Raw genomic sequence first — 7,779 nt, 5'->3', positions numbered from 1 at the left:
TAGTATATATACAATTATATAGCACATACACATGAATTGATTTGCACCTGTACAGCAATATATACCACTTTCTCTATGTGATTCTGTATTCAGCCACAAACTCCAAGCAACAAGCAGGGGGTATAGAAAACCATTAGCAGGGACTGCACTAGTCCTTCCAGCCTCAATGAAAACGCTAGTGCTATTTTCCAAGTTGGATGCTGCTTCTTCAATCACTTCCTTTCTTGCAACCCATGAGCGTGCACGTGCTCGTGCACGAGTATTGTGCACGTGCACAAGTGACAGTGCAGGTGCACGTGAATAACTGTGCATGAGCCTTTCAAAGGGAAATGATTTGCATATCATTAGATAAGTGGTTTGGATAGGCTGTGGGGCGTGGTAAAGTAACATGGAAGTACAGCCCTTTTGCTTGGGTGTTCCACAATTGTCAAGCTGCAACTACAAGCAGTGTTAAAAAAGGTAAAATTGATACATAATTTTACAAAATGTATTCATCAATATACATTTTTATAGTCATGACAACTGTGTAATTGTAGATACTGGGGTTTATTTCACTGAGTGTACTGGTCCTTTAAAAATTACCCAATGTTATAGATATATCTGCCTTCCATTATAAAAAACAAAACTCCCTACAAACATTTCAGTGTTGAAGATCTGTGTCAGGAACATATGCTAGTTTTCATTAACATTACATTTTGTTTTATTACATAGCCTTTCATTGTCATCACAGTGGAATTAAACATCTGCATGCTGAACAAAAATACAAAGCATATTTCATTTGAAAGGGCAAGAGATCTTCATTTAAACTTATGAATATCTCACAAAATAGGATACCCTACAAATTGCTTGGCCAAAAAGCAATAATGATCAATCCTTTTGGATCCTCCTTCATGGAGGACTATTCAGAACAAAAAAAAATAAACAGTGCTAACCTATGACCCTGAAATAATGACCATTCTTCTACAGTTAAACTGAGAAAAATATTTGATAGGTATTCAAGATCATTTAGATCTAGCAATACCTCTGGCCTATTATTTTTAGGCATTAATCCAGAAAATACCCTTATGTATTTACAGTGCAGGAAAAGGTGGTTCACAGTACGTCTGGGCACAGTTAAAGACCTTTTCAGCACCTCTGTGTGATGATCCTGTGTTTTAAGTTTTCCACTTGAATGAGGCAGATGTTCATTTGTTTTCTAGGAGTGTTTCTACTTTAAGAACTAGGTCTTGGGCTATCCTAAGAATTAGTTGTGCATCATGATGCTCAGCCATTTTGTTAAATAACTTGATTATATCTCTGAAGTCCATGTTGTTGTCACGCACAATCTCTCCATACACTTGAACCAGAGCAAGAGCAATGATAACTTTCCATACTTCAAACACATCCTCATACAGCAACTCTCTTTTGAAATCAAGAAGAAACCAGCGGTAGCAGAGTTAGAAGTGTGTGTAATCTCCATTTTGGTGCATAAGCTCAAATAGTTCTGAATCCAAAATCAAGAAGCGCATGTTTACAAAGCGTGTATACATCGCACCTCCATTTGGGAAGTTCTGACTCATTCTTTTCATTAGTTGGGTAAAACAGCTGTATGCCAATAAATCATTATCTAGTACAACCATCAGTGGAGCCAGCAGGCCGCACATTCCTTAGACATAGCCTACATCCAGGTGTTCCCACACATAGGTAGGTGCACATGATGTTATGTAGCTTTACTAAATTGTCAGCTGTGACAATTTATGTCAATTTATGTCAGCTGTGAAATACCAGTAATTACGATCACATCGCTGGACATCTTTGTCAATGCAGTGTAAGTTTAAGGCTATTGTGTCAAGTAATTCTTTAGTATAGGATGTAGGACACATGGAAGAAATGTCATCGGCAGTGTTTAAATATTCCAGTTCAGCAGACAGCTGCTCCTAACATATGGAGTCCTGCATTTTGAGGACAGCATTGCTTTTTCGTGGAGGGCACACATTTATTTCTGTTCTGTCTGACTCTGTGCTAGATTCCTCTTCCTCAAAGCACATACTCTGACCATCATCTATGCTAGAGAGGCAGCCTGGGGTCACAGAATAATTGCGGGATTAGGGAAGACCCGAATCTAGAGAATCTAATTCCACAGACTGCTGTGGATCTGCTGGAGCCATTGCCGCTGGAGTGCTGGCATTGACCAGAGTAGATACTTTATTTTGACCTTTTAAATCTTTGTCAGATGTGTCTACTTCTTCTGTAGACATGAAAACATCATTACTGATTGTAGAGTCTCTGTGAATCAAACGTAGCACATGGCTGTCTAAATTGCTGAGTGAGATTCCTTTTCTCTTCTCTTTACGATCACCTCACAGGCAGCCCATTCTGTCATTACCTTTTGGTACCTGTCCTGGAAGCAATTGCCTCATCAACCCTATCCATTTATTTTTTTGTCATTCCAAATTTGTAATGTCCAAGCAGGAATGGCCAAACCTCTTTTCGGATCTCTTGTTCCACAACGCCGTAATACACTAACCTGAGCAACTCCAGCTCTTTGTAATTTTTCATATCCTTCTGATATTTACTCCATACTTCTTTGATTAAGCCTCCTCATGCATCTGTAGATTTATCAGGCGGAATAATTGAATGATTCACCAGGGCAGAGATGTGTGTTTGAACAGTAGACAGATGGCGACAGTAGGCCAGCCATCCATAGAAGGCCCAAGAGACAATCTGTTTCTTTATATTTTCTCACAGTAATTTGAGTGGTGTCCTGTCATGGACACAGCTACAGCAGCTAGAAATATCATACGGAGAACTGCCTGTGGAGCAGGAGAGACAGGAAGAACCCTGGCTGCAGAGGTCATTTTGCGGCCAAGGTAAAAGATTAGCACCAAAGCCTTGCATCTCTTTTACATCACTGGAGTGATTATCATGCCTGTGTCCTGCATATATGATTCTGAAGACTTAATCAGTGCTTATCTCTTCTACAGTGCTGTCATCCATATTAACTGATTTGTTGGAACAATTTTTTTTTCTAAGTTTTGGAAATACTTTCCCCTTCCCACGTTGGGACCACAGCTCTGTCTCTTTAATGATTCCTGCCCATTGGAGAGATTATTTCTAACTTCTACCTGCAGCTGGATGTCCTGCACTTTCTTGCATATGCTTGCAGCAGTAGCACGTCTTAGCTACTGTCAAAAAGAATGCTGCAACTTTATCACACCGCAAGAAACCGGCTGACCTCCTCTTCAGGAGGAGGAGTATTTCCAGAGCCTCCTCTGGTGCCGGAAGAAGCCCTGGAAATACTCCACCAGAATGCCAGTAGATTTTGTGGAATGCACAAAGTGAAGACAAGCTGAGAGATACGTTATTTGCAAGATTCTTCTTCAACAGATGAGTAAAAAAAATGTTTCAGCAAAGCTATATGCAACAACAGAAGTGGCCATCTGCTGCTGGGAAGAAATCCACAGCTGATTTGGGGGCAGGCAAATAACTATTCCTCAAGCTCAGGTAAACATTGTCATCAGCTGTACAGCACTACAGGACAGGAGACTAATAATATAGCTTCATGTGATAGCCTGAGTGATAGCTTTCCTAATAGACTTTACCTTAGCTATAAACAGAAGCCTTTTGTCTGTAAAGAGCCTGAAACCAATGGACCAGCAGAAAAGATCCAGAGTTCAGGCTTCCAAAAGCTTTATCTGCCACCAATATCTTCACATACAAAAATCAACAAAAATTCAAACAGTCAATCAGTACAGACTGTAAAAGACAAACATATGTTTAGAAAGGAACAACATGGCTTAGTTTAGGACATTGCTATTGTACCACAAAAAAAGACCCAGCTCTCAGGCAAATACAATACATCTCTGCCACCAATTTCTTCACATACAAAAACAAAGATTTAAACAGTCAATCAGTACAGACTGTAAGATATGAAAATATGACTATAGAGGCACATGACTTAGTTCAGGGCAGCATTGAGGTCATTGCTAATGTACAAGAAACAAAGATCCAGCTCTCAGGCAAATTAAAGCCATGCCTGCCACCAATTTCTTCAAAACATGGCTTAGTTCAGGGCCTTGAGGCCATTGCTAATGTACCAAAAGATAAGATTCACCTCTTAGGCAAATACAAGCCATGTCTGCCACCAACTAGTTCTAATGACAAAGTCAACAAGGAGTCTAATATCAAACAGGAACAGACTGTAACCAACAAAACCATGACCAAAAAGCCACAACCTGGCATAGCATAGAACCTACAGTCCACTGCCAATGCACTAGAAGAAAGGATCCAAAGCTTAGGCTTATATAAGCCATTTCTGCCACCAATTACATGAAGTCTAATATGAAACCAATACAAACAGCAAAAAACAAAACCATGACCAGAAAGACTCAGAATGGCTTAGTAAGGAACCAAAATGTGCCCCAAAGGGTCATTGAGGCCATAGGTACCAAAAAATGTATATTCAGCAGAACAGGAGGTATAATATTAGATCCCAAGACACAGAATTGAATACACCTATTAAATTTGTCTCTGGAGTCCATAAACACTATCACAGACTCCATCTCCAGACTTTACTATATCAGCTCCATTAATATCACCAAGCTGTAAAAATGGTTAATTTCTTTTTGAAGCATTTCAGGATGGTGGCATTGCTAGCTTTCCTAATAGACTTTACCTTGTAAATAGCTACAAACAGAAGCCTTTTTTCTGAGCCTGAGACCAATGGACCAGCAGAAAAGATCCAGAGTTCAGGCTTCCAAAGCCTTATCTGCCACCAATATCTTCACATACAAAAATCAACAAAAATTCAAAAAATCAGTACAGACTGTAAAAGACAAACATATATTTAGAAGGCACAACATGGCTTAGTTTAAGGCATTGCTATTGTACCACAAAAAAGACCCAGCTCTCCGGCAAATACAATACATCTCTGCCACCAATTTCTTCACATACAAAGATTTAAACAGTCAATCAGTACAGACTGTAAGATACGAAAATATGACTAGAGAGGCACATGGCTTAGTTCAGGGCAGCATTGAGGCAATTGCTAATGTACAAAAAACAAAGACCCAGCTCTCAGGCAAATTCAAGCCATGTCTGCCATAAATTTCTTCAAAACATGGCTTAGTTCAGGGCCTTGAGGCCATTGCTAATGTACCAAAAGATAAGATTCACCTCTTAGGCAAATACAAGCCATGTCTGCCACCAATTAGTTCCAATTTCACTAATCCAATTAGCTTGTAATTTTTGTATTTCTACCTCTTTCAGATGTAGCTCTTGTAAAAAAATAACATCTGGCTTCTGGCGCTTTAACATTTTTAGCACCTTCTTTCTTTTAATAGGGGAGGTAACCCCTCCCACATTCCACAACACAAAATTCAACATTTAATTTTAATGTATATATTAAAGACCACAATCACATACACTTGACTTCCTACCTCTCTGTCAGGGAGTAGGTTACTTCTCTCCTTTTGCGCGCTGGACATGTCTACCGCGCCTGGTGTTCCCTGGCGGTCGCCCAACCCAGTACTGACCAGGCCCAGCCCTGCTCCACTTCCGAGATCGTACGGGATCGGGTGTTCAAGACCGCTCAGCGGTAGACCTGCAACAAACAATACAAAACCATAAAAAAAAAAAAAATAAATAAAAAAAAAAATGGATCTCTCCCCTTTTTACAATCAGAATAAATAACAAGCATCTCTCGCGTCATCCTTAAAACCATGATAATTTAGAAATAAACATCCTATTCCAATTATCGTACCTCTACACCCTTTTCTGTACAATATTTTTTAGCTTCTGTTGGTGTATTTAATGCAATCACATTCCCTTCTGAGAAAATTACAATTTTGGCTGGGTATCTCAAGTTTGCCTGAATTCCTGCCTTAATTAAGCTTGTGCAGTATGGTGCCATTGCCTTTCTCTTTGAGGAGGTCTCCGTTGAGAAATCCTGAAACAGAAAGACCGGATTCATTCCTATCTTGAACCCTTGAATTTTCCTATAATGCCTCATTATCTGAACCTTGTGTTGAAAATTTAAATATTTAATTACCACCATCCTTGGGCGGAGATTACCTTCCTGGGACTCCCTTACTGATCCTGTTCTATGCGCGCTCTCTACATGAATTTTTTTCTGTTAACTGCATCCCTAACAATTGTGGTAGGGTAACTGAAGCGAATAATACCAAATCTTGATACTCGCTCAGCTCAGGTAATCCAATTATGCGGATATTATTCCTACGAGACCTGTCTTCCAGATCTTCTAGTTTAGATTGCATCATTTTTATTTTACTCTCATAGTTAAACCAATTTATATCTTGTATGTTTTGTCTGTCCTCTACCACTGAAATTCTTTCTTCTACTTCTAAAATCCTGTTTGAAAAAGATCTAATCTCTGAGGATAGAGTGGCTATATCCTTTTTAACCGATTCAAATTGGGGCAAGATCATTTCTGCAAGTTGGTTAAGTGTCATCTGCTTCTCTGTACCTGATAATTGGGGGTCCATACTATCCTCAAGACCTGTCTCTTGTGCTGTTTTGTTTTTTTTATCTTTCTTGGGGGGCATCGCGGGAGACCTAACTTTGAGGTTAGGAATATATCTCTCCATGGGGTGTGTAAAAGTGTAATGTCGTAAGTGACAATTTAATAGAGTGTGAAAGATATGGAAGAAGGAAAAAAAAAAAAAAGAAAGTTAAATGAGAGAAGTAATCCACTCTCTACTAAACAAAAATAGATCCAGTGCACCTTTTAACTAATAGTGCTATATGTATACTTGCAGCCGTAACTGCACTGCTCAAAAAGTTGCAGAAAGTAAAAAACAGTAAGAAAAAGTAAAAATTTTACTAGTCCAGGTGCTCCCGCTAAGGGGTCCTGGTGGGACTAGTGGTGCCTATAAGTTGTGAAATGTGAGACTAAGGTGTTCTTAGAAAATTCACCGCAGGCTGCTGGTCTCCCTGACTGCCCTCTGTCCAGTCAGCTCAGAGTGTGCTCTCTCCCCCGTATCCCTTTATCCAATCTTTACATTTAATGGTCTTACAATGTTATATACTATTTCCTCTAAACATCGTATTGTCTAAACTATGTGTTCTGTTAGCGTGTTCCTAAGTCTTAAAGTTAAATCTAACACCTGTGGGAGATCTTTCTTGATTATCCTACTATAGTTGTTGGTGCCTAAACCTTGTGTAGTATGGAATCAGTGGTCTTCCTAGCTACGCATTAACTAATACTGTAACCAGAGTCTTCTCCTTTCAGAATAATTCCACCTGTAATCCACTGTAGCCTACTATAATCAGTTGTGGGGTGCTCTTCCGTTAGTGCAAACTGCTATGTCTCCTCAAAATCAGGAATTTCGGGGGATTTCTCAAATCTTATAATCTTAGGACTCTAATTAAGAGAGTAGATATATCCATTCCCCAACTGTGAATACAACTTCCCTAGAAATACATTAACAGCATCCTTAAAAAAAAAAATCTTTTTTTTTTCTTTTCTCTCTCCTTCCCTTTTTTTTTTTTTTTTTTTTTTTAACAATTTCAGGTTCTCTCTTATTCCTTGAAAGTCATCTCTGCCCTGCAGAGGATGTCCAGCAAAAGGAAAGAATAGGAAACACCCCTTCTTACGTTCTTGGTTGGGGGTTAAAATACTGCAGGACCTTTTTAGTTGTTTTACATAAGCACCCAGATTAGTAAAAGCAGATATATCTTCTCAAAGTCATGTGTATCAGGCAATGTATATATTAACAAGGGTCTCTGTGAAGTTTAAAGTGTATCCTGGTATATCAGTCAGTGCTCGTCTACAATGTTTTA

At 39.1% G+C, this 7,779-nt stretch overlaps 2 pseudogenes; both read right to left on the bottom strand.

The window, feature by feature from the left end:
- Nucleotides 1-1,184: 1,184 nt before the first annotated feature.
- LOC128647342 (small G protein signaling modulator 2-like) lies at nucleotides 1,185-3,773 on the bottom strand (annotated as a pseudogene).
- A 1,691-nt stretch (nucleotides 3,774-5,464) lies between these two features.
- LOC128651109 (uncharacterized) lies at nucleotides 5,465-5,581 on the bottom strand (annotated as a pseudogene).
- Between the last annotated feature and the right edge of the window lie 2,198 nt (nucleotides 5,582-7,779).

The sequence above is a fragment of the Bombina bombina genome, chromosome 2, assembly GCF_027579735.1.
Source record: "Bombina bombina isolate aBomBom1 chromosome 2, aBomBom1.pri, whole genome shotgun sequence".
Taxonomy (NCBI): Eukaryota; Metazoa; Chordata; class Amphibia; order Anura; family Bombinatoridae; genus Bombina; species Bombina bombina.
Note: the sequence above shows the minus strand (reverse complement) of the source record. Positions and strands in the feature narration are given on the sequence as shown.